General features: G+C 45.4%; 1 protein-coding gene across 2 annotated transcripts in view; it reads left to right on the top strand.

The window, feature by feature from the left end:
- Nucleotides 1-16,925, top strand: part of lzts2b (leucine zipper, putative tumor suppressor 2b) — a 32,556-nt gene that overhangs the window by 8,053 nt on the left and 7,578 nt on the right. The window contains exon 2 of one of the 2 annotated variants that reach the window (XM_048232679.1): nucleotides 6,864-6,978. The gene's annotated coding sequence lies outside the window, so the exon portion shown is untranslated. Of the gene's footprint in view, nucleotides 1-6,863; nucleotides 6,979-10,894; nucleotides 11,218-16,925 lie in introns of those variants that run through there. The other variant, XM_048232680.1, reaches the window with a different exon arrangement.

Genomic DNA, 16,925 nt, shown 5'->3' with positions numbered 1-16,925 from the left:
GAGCTTATCTCTGATCCAGTGTCTCAGACCCATAGCAATCATGTACACCGCTCTTTAAAACGCACCAAGTTAAGGTCACATAGAGGTGGCTTATCTCTGATCCAGTGTCTCAGACCCATAGCAATCATGTACACCGCTGTTCAAAACGCACCAAGTTAAGGTCACATAGAGGTGGTGAGGGGTGGGGGCCACGAATAGGGAGATGGGATTTTTGGGTAATATGCAGTTTTGTAAATGATTACCCATAATTCCTTGGTTTTAGACGGCTCTTCCTGTGTCTGTGTTTTGACAGTGGTCTGTGTGTACACACACACACACACGGACGGACGACCGCACTCACACACGCACCCACACACACTCCCACACATACACACTTTTAGGACTCTTTTGAAATTGAACTGAAGCGGATCAGTTGGAAATCCATCCATCCATCCATACCTCAGTGACTTTGTCTTTAACTCTCTCTAACTGCTGTAGCTCTATTACTGTTTGAAGAGGACACAAGAGCACTTCCTGACCCAGAGTGATGTAACTGTCACACTATACTGTAAGCCCTCATCTTATAATAAGTGCTCTGCTTGGCCTCTTCTCTCCCCATCCTCTCCTCTTTAATACCCCCCCATCACCATCTCTGTCACTCACATCCCAGCATGCTTTGCAGCTCCCCTTTTATCTCTGCAGCACATCCTGCCCTTTTCTTGCCCTTAACCCTGGGGTGCCCTCACCCCCTCTGCATCCAATGCCTCCCCCACCCACTGGCATGGCAGTGCCTGGTGCCTGATGCTGTCCCTAAAGTGGTAGTTCAAAGGAGCAGGAGGTTGCGTTTGGACTGAAGAAGGCCCAGTTTGCAGTTTGGCTGCTCACGGCAGGGAGGCGCTCAGCTGTGCTCAGCCCTGCTCCAGGCAGGTCTGCTGGGGCTTGTCCTTGGACTGGCCTGTGCCACCTGCCTAAAATTAGGATGCATAAGGAAGTCTCTCTCTCTCTCTCTCTCTCTCTCTCTCCTCTCCTCTCCTCTCCTCTCCTCTACTCTATGTGGTCGCTGTCAAAGCCAGTGATAAATGAATGTGTGTACATAAGCAAATAAAGACCCTTGGGAAGTGACACACACACACTTACTCTCTCTCTCTCTCACACACACACACAGTACACAGACAAAGGCACAAAACCACAGAAACATTCTGTAAGTTTGTATAGTATAGCAGTATTGTAAATCTATTACCGTCTCTTTTATGTTCTTACCAGTACACACACACACACACAAGTTTGTATAGTATAGTACTACAATAGTATTGTAAATCTATTACCGTCTCTTTTATGTTCTTGCCAGTACACACACACACACACACACACACACACACACACACACACACACACACACACACACACACACACACACACACACACACACACACACACACACACACACACACACACACACACACACACATCTCCACCTGTGGCAAGTCAGATAGCATGCATGTGATCCTGTCTGTGTTGTGTAGTGTCCTGCAGAGCGTAGTGGTGGCACAGAGCGACTCCCTCAGGGGTCCTGGTGTCTCTGAAGTGCTTTTGTCTGTCTGAGAGAATCCCTTCATTCAGCGGTGCCCTGTCGGACTCTCATGGTTAATGTATGTGTGCCCATGCCGCACAATAACAACAGTCAGAGCTGCTGAACACAAACCACAGGGGCGTGGCGAAGTGGGAGGAGAGAGAGAGAGAGAGAGAGAGAGAGAGAGAGAGAGAGAGAGAGAGAGAGAGAGAGAGAGAGAGAGAGAGAGAGAGAGAGAGAGAGAGAGAGAGAGAGAGATATATTAGAGAGATAGATAGATATATATATATAGAGAGAGCATATATATATATATATATATATATATATATATTCCATTATAATCATTCATAACAACCAAACGGAAACGAGAAAGAGTGAAAGCAGAGAGTGAGATAGAGAGATAGTGTGCTTGGGACAGAGGGGAAGAGTGAGAGTCTGAGACAGTGGGATGGTGAGAATATGAGACAGGAGGGAGAAGAGAGGGGGGGGGCTGAAAATGAACAGAAAGTTGTCGAGACAGGAAGATTAGCTTTTATATATTCAGAAAGTTTAAAAAATATAAAACAGGACAGAGATGGAGAGTTGAGGAGTTGAGGCCAGAAAAAACAGGAATGAAAGATGAAAAGAAAGAAAAATAGGATGGAAACAGAAATAGAATGAGAGAGTGGTAGAAACAGGAAGAAAATGAGAGAATAGAAAGAGAGAGTGAGGACATTGAAAGAGAGCTTCATTTTTGACCCTTTACTCCCGACGCCAGGCTATAAATAGCAGGCACATGCAAGCAGCCTTATCTCCTCTAATGCTCTTCTCACTCCTGTGACACCACTGAAACACGATTACTCCTATAGCACCACAGCACAGAGTCCTACACACACTATCTACATGATCACCCCTTTAACACCACAGCACAGAGTCCTACACACACTATCTACATGATCACCCCTTTAACACCACAGCACAGAGTCCTACACACACTATCTACATGATCACCCCTTTAACACCACAGCACAGAGTCCTACACACACTATCTACATGATCACCCCTTTAACACCACAGCACAGAGTCCTACACACACATGAACATCAACATGATCGAGCCCAAGCAGATTTACTGTGATGGCTGCACTTACATTATTATGGTCTGTGTGTCATTTGTGCTATACTGCTAAACAGTGTTCGTGCCTCAAGATTCTGCTGGTTTTGGGCCAGGTGAGGGCTCCTGGTGCGTTCATGAGCACCAGGGAAGTGGGAGAATTCTATCGTTTAGGGGGGGTACGTCACACCTGAACTGGGAACTGGGCTTTAAAGCGGGAGCTTCGTGAAAGCCCCCAGGAGAAAGTTTTGACGTCACTCAACATAGTGAAAGACAAAAAATGGACTTGTTCCATGCCCAAATAAGTCACTTCCTTGTTTGTTTATGTTATACTCATAAGCGCAGGGATTGTGATATTGAACAGTACTTCCCAGAGTACCTTTGAGTAACTACGTGATGTTAGCCTTCTGGCTAACTAGCCTATGAACATTAGCAACGTGGCCCGTTTGCTGTTGTCAAGTGAACGCTTTCAGTTCGGAAGTATGGAGTTCCAAAGTGGGGACCTTCCCACTTCCCAGCCACATGAACGCACTATCCTATCTGTGTTCTGCGATGATGGGGATGAGCTGAGTGGCTGTCCTATGAACCTCAGTTGAGATAACACAAGGCTGTAAGTAAACATGACAGGCAGTGAATCCATTTATGTTGTCTGATGTCTCCCATGCTGCATGTGGACTTTCAGCTCTCGCTAACTCATATCTGCAGCATTTATGGCTATTGAATGATGATCCAGACAGAAAGTTCGATAGGCAGATCAGATAGCTTGTTCACCTGCTTTTCTACGCAGAAGGGGCATTCTGCATTCTAGAAGTGTTGGGCTCTTATTAAAAACATGTAGTATAGGGCCCCTTCAGTAATAACAATGGTGGTTGTTATGTTCTAGAGCCCCTTGTCAGTGCAGGGCCCTTGGAATTGTTCCACCCCTCCCCCTTACAGCCCCCCTGCCCAGGAAAAACATTCAATACTGATCAAATGGAGGTACTCTGATACACTTTGGATAAAAGCAAAAGCATCTACATGACTGAATATACAGCAAATACCTAATTCATATTTGCAGATAGACGAGAGGGATTGTATTAGTCAGAGATTTTTTTGTCAGTAAATGTAAAGAATGTTTGACTGACTGCAGGCGTTGGATGACAGTGTCATTTCCTTGGGGTTAAAGGTATATCCCAGACTGTTTGTTTACTTTGACAGGTATAAGACTGGGCTAGTGGGTGGTGGTGTATTATGGGATGGGTGGGGTAGGGGGTTATCTGCAGGTCTGTCTTCTGGGATGGGTGTGTGGCAGTTAGGATGAGCTAGGGAGAGGCACCCCAACAGCCATCTCTTCTTCAAGGGGATGGTGTGTGTGCGTGTGTGCAGGCATGCATGCGTGTGTGTGTGTGTGTGTGTGTGTGTGTGTGTGTGTGTGTGTGTGTGTGTGTGTGTGTGTGTGTGTTTGCCTGTCCTATGTAGGTGTCTTTGTGGTTTGTGTGTGTGTGTGTACTTCTGTGTTTGTGTGGGGGCGAGATCATGCATTGCGTGTTTGCACATGAGTACGAGCAAGAGAGAGAGAGAGAGAGCGGGAGAGAGAGTGAGAGAGAAGAGACATTGTGACCCACTTCTAAAAGCAGAAAAGGCACCAGCGAGCGAGTGAGCCATCAGCAGTACAATAAAGTACAGCGTGTCTTTCTGCTGCAAAATGTGAACCTAATTCAATTAGGATGAGAACAAAAGAAATGCATGTCGCGCGGGGGCAGACTACCAGAGGAGAGGAGAGGAGAGGAGAGGAGAGGAGAGGAGAGGAGAGGAGAGGGGTGGGGATGTGGGGATCGGACTCCCATGTGGGGCACTGAAGACAATAGACGGGGTTAAGCAGGAGGAATAGTAGATGTGGGAGTATATGGGCCATAGATCACCACTCCACTCCACACAAACACGGGCCCCGTCACGTGGGGGTGGATGTGGGATCACGTGCAGCCGCCGAGAGGGTGACCCGGTTCTGAGTAGCGTAAAGTTGTAGACGCAGAGTTGCTCAGTGAAATAATGATTAAAAAAAGGGTTACATATTGTGCATATTAAAATTTACTCTTTGTGTGATCTTGAGTTAGTGTTTTACATTGATGTATAGGAGAGTGCAATATACATTAATTTGAATGTTTTGTAAACAGTAAACAACATATTGTTTACATGAAATTCCTTGAATAAATAGGACGAAATCCCAGAAAGCACCTAAGTCAGAGACACAAGAGGAAAAAAGTTGCATATCGTCACCTTCCTAAAATAATGGCATAAGTAATTTTTTTCAGGTTTTTCAGAAAACACAAAAAAGTGAATGATGATTTAGACAGAAATGATGATATGGACATTGCCCAACTTTGCTTTTTCAGTATTGTAGGTCAAGAATAATTTCTCTTGACTCGACCGTGAAAGCGATGTGACGGAAGGATGGATCCGACATCACTGTCCATGCATAGGGAGGCTGCATCATGACTTTGTGTCCAGCAGAGGGCAGTATTATTCCCTGCTGTTGGTTCTGGAATGGAATGTCACAGACCACCAGACTCCTCAGACATTCCAGTGCCAGAGCCAGCATCAATCCTGAGGTCTATCTCTGTGATCCACAGTACCAAAGCAGCCACTTACATTCTTGTGCAGGAAACTACTCAACTCCTTTGACTGTAGTCTCACTACCTCACTTCTCTGGTACTGTAATATGAAGTATCAGGTTTTCCGTCTGTGGAAGAAGCACTGGGAATGCAGAGAGACCCCGATCTCTCTAGGGAGGTATTGCGATACTCAGACATTTCCATGCAGTTCCATGTTCTTTTGTTGAGGTCTAATCTATTACTTCTATTACGGATGTTGGTTTTGTTGTGGTATCCTCTTACAGAAATTTCATGTTTCTGGTGAACAGTTGTCACAAATTTGCGGCAAGGTTATATTTTCAAATGCAAATTAGGTTTCTGGCAAACCGTTGCAGTTAACTTTTGGCAAGGTTACAGCAAATTTGCAGCAAGGTCATATGCAAATTAGGTTTTCACCAAAAGTTCACTTGAAGTTTGGCTAAGTGTGGTGGCATATCACTGGCGAACACATTTGCCACTAGTAGCAAACTTCTCATTGTTGCCAGAACTTTGCTGGAAGTTTGCCTTTAGCGGCCAACATTGGCAGACTTCTGGCAATATTTTCTAGTGAACTCATTTGTTTCCCACAAATCACCCACAAGTTTGCTGCAAATCTGCCTCAAACATTTAATTTTGGGAAGGGTCGTTTCCGTATTGGTATCGAGATACTTACTGTAGGCATGGTATTATATCAAAGTCAAAATGTTGTTATTGTGGCGCCACTACTTTAAACTATTTGGCCCCAGGGAGCTCAGCAACTCTTAGTCCAGGCAAAGTAAGGTCTGACCCAAAACTAATTGCAACAGAATTTATTTTCACATTTTTATATTTCAATTGATGATCTAAACACCATAGTAAAAGTCCATTAAAATCCAGTTGGTGGAAATATGTTAAAATGAGGGTTGTTTTTATGCATTATCCTTCAGCAAATACTGACAAAACTAATTAGAATGTTGTAAAATAAGCATTCTAAAGAATATCTGACCTCATCTAACTTAATCTGTAATTTTAGAATATTGCATTGTTAGGAATGTTGAGGAACATTCTTTTATTTTCAATGAGTTAGTACATTTCTCAGGCTTATTTCAGAATGGTTTGTTGCTAATTGGTGTCTACTTTTACATTTTGGCCCTTTGAATCAATGGAAATGGTTGTTGAGTCTTTAAATAGAGCCAGTGTGTTTTTGCATGTAAGTATTCCACAATGTTAAAGTTGTACAAACACATAGTTAAGCATTATTCAGCCTAGGAAAGTGTTTTTGGTGGTCTGATTTAGAGGTCACTGAATCATATACAGTATATTACATGAAAGTATCAGTCCACCATTTCCAAGACTTATAGACTTATAGTAATTGACCTCTTGCCCTCTGAAGGCTTCTGATTTACTGTTGGGCTGCATTTTCGACTGTTATTTTACAGAACTTCCGGATGGATATAGACAGAAAAGGTGTCATTGAACGTTACTATTTAATTAGTATGTGCTTGGTTTCTGTGTGTGTGTGTGTGTGTGTGTGTGTGTGTGTGTGTGTGTGTGTGTGTGTGTGTGCATGTGCATACATTATACATGTGGACCCATGTCTTTATCCATCCGTCTCTGTTTTCCTCTCTCCACAGCCCGAGAGGACCTGTCCCCATTCCCTAGCCCAGGTAGTGGGCTCCTGGCATGCACCGCCTACCCGCTCCCCCTGCTTCGCTCAGGCCTCCAGGAGACAACCACTGCCAGTGAGAGGTCAGTCGGCTCTCAGTAAAGTCCCCTGTCCCAAGCACAGATTAGAACTGACTGGAAGGATCAATGTATTAGGTGAAACCTAATGGTCGGTCTGCCTTGGCTTTGTCAGACCAGAATAGTGGCAAAACATTTAAGTTACTTATAAAACTTATGAAGTGATTAAGGATATCTGTAGTTTCTTCTTTTCTTGTGACACTGAGAGGTCCGCTAGCGCTCATCTCCCCTCTGCCCTATATGACTTAAGTTGGAGATGAGGGAGGATGGATGTGTATTGAAGCACCATACTCAGCTTGGGAACATATAGAGCTAGCGAGGCTTTCCTGCTCTCTCGTTTTTGTTGCCTGCCTGTGCTGGCGACGGTGCGCTCAGATTACCGGAAGGTTCCGTGATGGGGGCCTGGTTGCCATGGCGCTCCCAGCTGCTACGAGTTCTGTGTTTACGTTCTGAAATTGGACACGGCTCGGCTCAGTGCGGCTCCGCTGGCTGCTAAGCAGATAGGAGGTCAACGTTACTTCCCTTCCCCTGAAAGCAAAACCAGCGAAGCGGGGTGATCGTTGCTTTGTGCTGTGGTGATTTGTGATGCGCTTGACTGGTTTCTCTCCATGAAGGGGGTATTATGGCAACTCCCTAAAGCATTTATCACCAGTGCCCATGTGTCGTAAAGAAGTTTAAGGCGCTACTCTCCTGTCCTAAATTTCTTTCAGGATAAATAAAGTACCAGTATCTATCTATTCACTCTCAGTTTATAATAAAGATATTATCATCAACTGAAAAAAGCAGCTGTCTTGCAGTCTCGGTTGTCATCTACAAAGTCTGAAGAGTTAGTCTGTGCTTTGATGTTGTCTCTGAGAACAGGATCCCGAGTCTGCTCACATCTGCTTGTCTCCTCTGCTCTCACGTGAGCACTGGTTGAGGATCGTTGAGGTAGTTGTGAGGTGCTTGGAGTGTGTTTGTGTGTGAAGTAGAGTGCGTCTGTGCAGAAAAGAGTTATGTGTGTGTGTAGGATATTTAGAGTGTGTGTGCGTGCGCGCATGCGTGTGTGTGTGTGGTGTCTTGTATCTCCTCTCTAGGTCTGCTGAACACTGATGGATGACTGGGCTCTGCCTTAGCTCTGGGCATGTGTGTGTGTGTGTGAGAGAGGGAGAGAGAAATGGAGCGGGATCAGGAGAGTGGACCCCACCAGCGGCCCAGGGCCCAGCCTCTCCCCGTGATTGATGAGTGCTGCTGGGCAGTGTCCAGTGCTGGAGAACATGTGGGGCATGAAGCATGATGAGCAGTGTGTGCGTGTGCATATGTGTGTGAATCACTCTACCACTGTTCTGCTGTGTGTTGTGTGTGTAGCTCACTCTACCACAGGCAGGTCGTGATCTGCCCTTGGTCAGCCCTTGGCCTTAATCTGGTCTTGATCTGAGTGATCTGTCTCCCGTTTGCTCTCACTGATAATATGCCCATGACTGATCTGGCTCTGATCTGGCTATGATCTGGCTTTGATCTGGCTCTGATCTGCTGCAAATCCATCACTGTGTTGCCTAATCAGTCAAATGCTATCAGGTATGCCTCAGTAGAAATCAATGCCTTTGAAATGTTGGTGCCCTCATCGTAGTGCTTTTGGTCTGCCGTCAGTGGCAGTCCATTCTCAGCTGTCATTGAGCTCTTTCCCTGATGTGCCAAAATCACATTAACTTCTATTAGCGTCTTTGTATCAATGCAATATGAGCTAAAATGTTACTCAAGTTCTACTGGGCGTCTGGTATCCTTTAAGTAGCTTTGCCCAAGCCAGCCTTATTGCTCTGCCTGTACTTCTGAAGAAAGTTGTCTGAAACTCAATTATGTGAGTTTGCTTTGGAGGTCTTTATGCTACAAGGCCAAGAAAGGAGTAGCTGGCCTAGTGATGGCCTGCGCAAGGGGTCGAAGGGCTTTTGTCGGACATAAATGATTGGTTAGTTATGCGTCACAGCATTGTGACCTCATCGGATGTGTCAGGGATTTTAAACTTTTGAACATTCTGTTGTCATTCTTGCGTTTTACGTCAGGATTGAATGTCTGCATCAAAGGAACACTCCGAAAAAAGGGACTTCAGGCTATGCAGCCTCCCAGCTGTCTCTGTCAAGTCTTACCTGAGTTGAGGAAGAGAGGGCCAGTAGTAAGGACAGTAGACAACTTTTCTAAAACACCGTCAAGTACTGTCCTGTTCTGTCGCATAAGGAGGCTGACAGGATGTGACCATGTCTGATGTCCCTGTATCTGCCCTCTGCCCTAAAGTATTCATGATGGGCTTCTCACTCTTCCACACTCTCTCTCTCATGCTCGCTCTTGTTTGTGAGGTTCCAGTGTATGTGAGAAGTTGAGTGCACCCCTGTGTGTGTGTGTGGCTATTTGTTGATGAAATGTTAGTGGTCGGGCTGTTCTGTGTGTGTTTGTTGGATACATTTGTGTGTCTTTGTATGTGTTTTCATGTGTACTTATTGAATGTATTTGGAATGTGTCTTAAAGGATCAAATGCCTGTATTTAGTGGGTGTGTGTGTGTGTGTGTGTGCGTGCGCCGCCCCCCGATCACTCTACCCACCCACCCCACCCCACACAGCATCACCTGAAGGACAGAATTAACCCCGGCCAGTGTGACCCAGTTGTGTGTGTGTGTGTGTGTGCGTGTGTGTGTTTGAGGCTGAGGTTGTGAAAGTGTGCTGCAGCCTACTTTAGGCTAGCCTACTTTCCAGCAGTGCCCAGTGCCGCTTGATGCCTTCTGCTGCCGTGGCGATGGCTGCCCTGGCCCCTCTCTCTCTTTCTCTCTCTCTCTCTCTCTCTCTCTCTCTCTCTCTCTCTCTCTCTCTCTTTTCACTCTCTCTTTCTCTCTCACTTCACGTACTGGTGGCTATGAAAACTTGTTTTTCTCTCGGCCAGATGGACACTGATGATTGGAGAGTGTTCTGGATGTGCTGCTGGAAGGAAGGGAGGACTTTGTTGTGTGTGTGCAGGCGTGTGTGTGTGTGTGTGTTTGTCTCATTGTGTGCAAAAAGGAAGCATATACTGTGTGTTTGGATGTGTGTGGGTTATTAACAGGAAGTGTCTGTGTGTGTGTGTGTGTTATGTGTGAATGTTCGGAAAAAGGAAGTATGGGTAGGCCTACACACACATACACATACACACACACACTGTAGTTGCAAACAGTGTTTGTTTGTTAATATGATTATATGGATGTGACCCAGGTTGCTCTCTCAGTTAATGTGTCGTCTGGCTGCACACAGCCAGAGCCATTAACTAATGACTACCACAGACATTCTAGACTACCAGGCATGGCTATTAGTTTTGTGAAGTTATATGGCAGTTACTTGATGACTCTATGGTGGCTTTGGCTAGATCAGTTGACTAGAGGTGTGTGTGTGTGTGTGTGTGTGTGTGTGTGCGTGTGTAACAATGACTAACGGCCTGTGGTACATTCCTTTGGTGTTGTGTAACCTGGCTGCTGAAGGTGTATCCTATTTCAGCCGGTGTGTGTGTGTGTCAGCTCAGTCCACCATGATGTGGAGGCCCAGACTGTGTGTCATATGAACACCAAGAAGTTGATGTGTGTGTGTGTGTGTGTGTGTGTGTTTGAGGACTGACTAGGAAAGAGTTAGGGGGCTTGGCTGGTGAGTGCAGTGAGAAGAAGAGAAGAGAGGAATGGGGTGGGGGGTTAGGGAAACAAGGAGGGTGGAACAGAGAGAGGGAAGGTTGGAGAGGGAGGTAAGCAGAGAGAGAGGGAGATAGAGAGAGAGAGGAGAGGAGGAGAGGGAGGTAAGCAGAGAGAGAGGGAGATAGAGAGAGAGAGGAGAAGGAGGTAAGCAGAGAGAGGGAGATAGAGAGAGAGGAGAGGAGGAGAGGGCGGTAACAAGAGAGGGATGGGAGGAGTTTGTCTTTCATTCACGCTGTGTGTGTGTGAGTCCAGTGGTAAGCTGTGGAAGGGAAGTGGATACACACACACAGAGAGAGATAGAGAGAGAGAGAGAGACGTGCCAGCGAGCGAGGGAGCAAACACTCTGTTTTTGGTTGGAGGAGTGCAGGATACAGGATAAGGGGATCCCAGACAGACAAAGGGATCACAAAGAAGAGGAGAAGAGAAAGGAGAAGAGGAAAGGGGTGTTGTGCGATCAGGCAGAGGGGATCACGGCCTGCACACACACACACGCACACACACGCACACACACAAACGGACAAGAGAGGCCAACGCAGCGGAGCAACTATGCCGGGGTCACGCAGGGGTATGTGAGCTTCGCCATGTGGGGGACTGTCTTGTTTCTGTGTGTGTGTGTGGGGGGGATGTAAAAGTTTATAGAGAAACTAGAAACTGTAAAGTTTGCTAGAGTTGTAAGAGTCTTACATGTTCTGCACTGCAATTTGTTGCCAGACCACTTAGATAAGTTTGCTTTTCAGAAGTACATGATTCCAAGTTTGAAAGGTTTGAAAAGTCCACCCACCCTTTTTATTTTTTCTTGCATGCCTTTCCCCCCTTTCTTTGAATGCTCAACAGTGGTTTAGATATGAAGAAGTGTGTGTGTTTGTGTGTGTTGTGCGTGTCTTGTGCGTCTGTGTGTGTGTATGTGTTGTGTGTGTGTGTGTGTGTGTGTTGTGTGCCTGTGTGTGTGTGCGTGCATGCGTGCCCGCGTGTGTGTGATGGAGAGGGACCAAGAGGCCTTGAGGAAAAGCTCAATGATCCAATCTGTTCTAATGACAATTAAAAAAGTGCCAGTTTCACTCTCAGAGGACCAGAACTGCTTGACCAGCTCCACTATATTTAGATACTCTTAAAGTAGAGTGTGTGTGTGTGTGTGTGTGTGTGTGTGTGTGTGTGTGTGTGTGTGTGTGTGTGTGTGTGTGTGTGTGTGTGTGTGTGTGTGTGTGTGTGTGTGTGTGTGTGTGTGTGTGTGTGAGAGAGAGCAGGCGCGGGGTTATTAAAAACTGCATTTCATGCTTTGGCAATATGGCAGGCATGCAAATCAAGCTTTTGAATGGAGTGAGGTGAAGAAAGAGTGACATGTAGAAAGTGTGCTGGGAAAGTAAAAGAATAAGAGTCAGAAAAAGGGAATGATGGATGGGTTGCATAGAACATAGGAGAGAGAGATAGAAAGATAGAGAGAGAGAAAGAGAGAGAGAGAGAGAGTAACAGAAAGAGAATGAGACCTAGACAGAGAGAATGACAGAACAAAAAGGAGAATGCGGGAGAGAAATGTGGGGGTTAAGTGTCAGAGAGAGTGAGTGGGGGAGTGTGTGTGTGTAAGAGGGGGATTTCCAGCCACGCTTTCTCCCTGGCTGCCTCTGGTTGTCTCTCCCCCTTCTCCCCAGTTCTCCTCTGGATGAGGGAGGGAGGTGTTGCTGTGGTCGGGCCCAGGCTCGGGGCCACCTGACTGGGACACAGAGCCAGTCTGTGCTGGGTGTGCTCCAGGCTGTCTTGGTGCTGCTGCCGGAGGGTGTATTTTTAGCCCCAGCGCTGCCTCCCTGTGCTGTGATGGTCACTGTTAGCCGTTAGCGGCCCTGAAGCCACCGCCTGCACAAAGAGGGGATTTAGTGTAGCATCGATGCAAATGTTCTCCTCTCAAAGCAGGACTGTGTGACGACTACTGTTACTTTACACATGCGGGATTTACTGTGTGTGAACGTGTTTGCTTCTCTGACTCTCACTGTGTGTGTTTGTGTGTGTGTGTGTGTGAGAGGGAGTGTGAATGTGTGTGTGTGTATGACTTTGCATCAAGAGAAATTACTCTCCTTTCAAAGTGGGGATGTGTGGCGACTTCTGTTAGCTTACATGTGAGAGATTTACTAAAAGGCATTACTTAATGACAAACATAGACACAGACTACTAGATATGGTCTGCTGTTGTATTTCAGCTGGCGTAGTGTGTGTGTTTGTTTATGTGTGTGTGTGTGTGTGTGTGTGTGTGTGTGTGTGTGGGGATTTTGCATTGCTGTTAAAGTTCCTCTCTTCTCAAAGGGGGGCTGTGTGACGACGACATGCCTGCTGCACAGCAGTGACTGACTACTGTTAGTTTACATGAGAGGGGCTTACTGTGTGAACATGTTTGTGTCTGTCTGTGTACACAGCACTTGAGAGTGTTTGTTTTGTTCCTCCCATGTAGATACAAAAATTCTGTTCAGCTTCAGGTAATTAGCCGTTTCTCCTCCCTGTACCTGGTTTTGTGTGTGTGTGTGTGTGTGTGTGTGTGTGTGTGTGTGTGTGTGTGTGTGTGTGTGTGTGTGTGTGTGTGTGTGTACAATGTTGTGTCAGTGAGCTGAAATGGCCAACTGTGTAGAGAAAGTGCTAATATACTGTTACTGTATTTAGTTAGAGACTCATAAATAGCCATGTGGTTTCCCTGTGGTTGCTAGTCTCTGTGTGCACTAGGCACATGATAAAGACAGCATTGTTGTTTGAGGCAGTGTTATGGTATGAGCTACCACTTGACATTGTGTGACACGCTTGTGAAAGGTTAGCGCTCCTGCTAGCTGCTGCTGTCCTGTGAAATACCTCACTGATGCAACAGTGCAGCCTCCGAATGGCTGGGTACGGACCTGTTCTCTTTAGTTTTAGAGTTAAACATTGTGCTTGTGTGAGTGTGTGTGTGTGTGTGTGTGTGAGAGATCCTAGGTTTGACATTTCATTGTGAGTGTCTGTGTGCATGTGTATGTGCTCAGGATCCCTTGAGTGGTGCCTGCGTGTGTGTATGTGTATGTGTGTGAGTGAGTGTATATTCAGGATCACTTTGGCTGTAAGCTTTAGAGTATTCCCTGCTGTGTTCTGTTGGTGTGTGGCTGGGAACTCTCTGGATAATGGATCTGACAAACTGGATCTGACCTTGACCCAGGAGATGGTTCTGTTGGGTCCAGAAGGCCTTGACTCAGGAGATTGTTTTGCTGGACCCAGACGTCCTTTACCCAGGAGATGGTTCTGCTGGTCCCAGACGGCCTTGACCCATGAAATGGTTCTCAGGCTTATTAGTGGCTAAGCAGACATCCTGAGTGAGTCTCTCTTCAGCAGTATAAACAGGAAGAACACGAAAGAGAGAGAGAGAGAGAGAGATTCACCATATTAGTTTTAAATTACTATTTTTTTTTTATACTTTTAAGATTACCTTGTTTATTTATTTGTCTCTGTATATGTCTTAAATGTTATTTGTCTCGATTCTGTATGTGTCTTAAATGTTTTGATGTGTATGTCTTGTAGGATGTTGTATGGCATATTTGTTGGTACTGCTGGCTGTTAAAAGCAATTGCCCCTCGGGGACATTAAAGTTACCTTACCTTACCATTCTTTTATGGACTACTCTCTGACATTTATGATTGCACCAAAAATGCATTCAAATTCAAAATGCCAATAGGGAGAGCGAGGGGGTGGTATTCAGGCTTGGAATGGGATCAGAGCACAGAGTGAATTATGAGCAGAGGTGAGGTAATGTCATTGTGGTGTGTGTGTGTGCACGTGAGAGAGAGAGTGTGTGATGGGGGAGCTAGAGTGAGGTTGTCAAGGTGTGTGTGTGTGTGTGTGTGTGTGTGTGTGTGTGTGTGTGTGTGTGTGTGTGTGTGTGTGTGTGTGTGTGTGTGTGTGTGTGTGTGTGTGTGTGTGTAACTTAGCCTTTGTTTTTGCGTGTATGTGGAGGGCGCTGGAAGAGTATGTGAACCCCACCCATCACTGATTACCTCTGCTACACACACACACACACACACACACACACACACACACACACACACACACACACATAACACGCACGCATACATAACAACGCATAACTTTCCCACACACAGAGAGCACATACCCCTCTGCCTGCCATCCCATCAGCTCACGCTTGACAGACAATATGGAAGGTCCTCTGGAATTCCTGTCTGGATTCTCCGCTCCACAAACTGGAATTCCTGTCTGGATTCTCCCCTCCACAAACTGGACTGAATGCCAGACAGGGAGAAGTGAGCTTGCCAGGCTCTCTCAGAGAAAGACTTGTGGTCTTGTGTTTAGATAATCTCCCGGACACTTGACTGAAAACTATCTTATGAAATGTTTTATTAGAGACCTTTCAGAACCTTTTTGGGTGTTCCCGTTTGGCCTTTAAAGGGTTCTGTGTTGGGATTGTAAGCATTAGAACATCTAAAAATCCTTTAAATCTTTTGGGAATAAGTTTTGTAAAAATGTAACGTGGTTGTGAGTCAGTGTTGCATTGTATAAAAGTGTTTGCTAAAAACCAACCCCAGTCACTTTACTTTACTGTTGTGATTCACATATCATGAAATGTGCGACGAAACTCGTAATTTGAATGTTTTCTCTGAACAGTTAAATTTGATCGATTTGGTGTAAACATTCCATTGCAATGGTAACACTTCATTCAGCTGACGGCCAGCTCCATTGTATGTTCGCGGAGTGCGACCTTCTCAAACTGTTTGCGAGTGTTTGCAAACGTTCACCGAGAGCTCAAGGCAAACAGAAATCCGTTTGCAAACGTACGCAAACATTTGCCTATATTTGCAAATTTATACGCACTTCTGCACTTGGGAGTTTGAGTTTGGTTGTTGCATCAGCTCTTAGAGCATGTTGTTGGACATTCTAATGACATCTGAGCATCTCACTGCCCAGTCAATTGGAGTATACTAGAGTCATTGTGCACTTTAAAAAAATGCTAAAGGCTCCTAATGGAACGGGTTTTTTCAGGAGTGTTTGTTTCCAGAAATTTCCATTGAGTCTGAAGCTTCCATTGTCTACTTGTGGTACTTACAGTTGGCTGGTGGCCACAGCATGCCCAGAGAGTGCTGACCAGTGATTCCTAATGGATGCCAGTGAGGAGGCTGAAAGCCTGACTCAGACAAAGGAAAAACAGGAACTCTGTGTGTGAGCGTGCACTAATGCCTGTAATATCAAGCAAGGGCAAATTGGGCCAGTCGTTTTAATGACATGTCATGCTCATGTTATTCTTAAAACATGTTTAAGTGGATTAAACACGTTCCCAGATCCATTTGTGTTGATGGGAAATGCAGTATGGCTGATCCCATCTAAATACACACACCCACTCATGTACTACTGTATGGACACTAGGGCTGCACGATTTGGGGAAAATATCTACATGTAATTGCGATTTACTCTGACAGATATGGCTGATTGGGATTTGCGATATGATTTTTGAAAGTGAAAGAATTGATTCGGTTAAATATTCCAAATGTCTCTTTAATTTGTGCCACCCCTGATTGTTGAGCACGCCCAGTGCGTAAGAAGCACAGCACCCCCCGACCGACTGTGAAGCTCACCAATCAGAAGTGGCACAGTCAAGGAGGATGACATGAATACAAAAGTCATAAATGTGACCAAATTAACTGTGCATCATTATTTGTAGCTTTTACGATTAGGTAATGTTCCTTGTTTTGGTTCATATTGCGATTGCAATTGTGATAATTATGCACCCCTAATGGACACACATACACACCTTTGTTGTTTATAGGTAAACCTGCACACTACACACTCTCACATGTATGTACACAAGTACATACACATCACAAACACACTCATACTGTAACATTTCATCAAGGTGTGGATAATCTCCTCTGCCAGTCTTATTTAAGCTCTCTCTGAAATGTGTTCATGTTAGAGCTTTGTTTTTGTGTGTGTGTGTGTGTGTGAGTGGACCTAGTCCATAGTAGACTGTATTTTTATAGCTTCTCTTTATTTTGGCAGCATCTGAGATTGGGTCATTGGCTCATTACTCTGTGCTAATTAAAGTGGGATTAATGACATAATTTTGAGGACAGCACCTCTCTTGGCATGGTGAGGCTTGGCACCAACAAATACAGCATATGTGTGTGTCTCTCGGTGGTGTGTGTGTGTGTGTGTGTGTGTGTGTGTGTGTGTGTGTGTGCGTGTGCGTGTGCGCCAAGCTCTGTTGGTGCCAGTCTGCCTGGTATAAATTAGGTGGCTGATTGAGATGCTTAAGCTTTTGCTC

The sequence above is a fragment of the Alosa alosa genome, chromosome 22 (assembly GCF_017589495.1).
Source record: "Alosa alosa isolate M-15738 ecotype Scorff River chromosome 22, AALO_Geno_1.1, whole genome shotgun sequence".
Classification (NCBI taxonomy): Eukaryota; Metazoa; Chordata; class Actinopteri; order Clupeiformes; family Clupeidae; genus Alosa; species Alosa alosa.
This window is presented reverse-complemented; position numbering and strand designations above follow the sequence as displayed.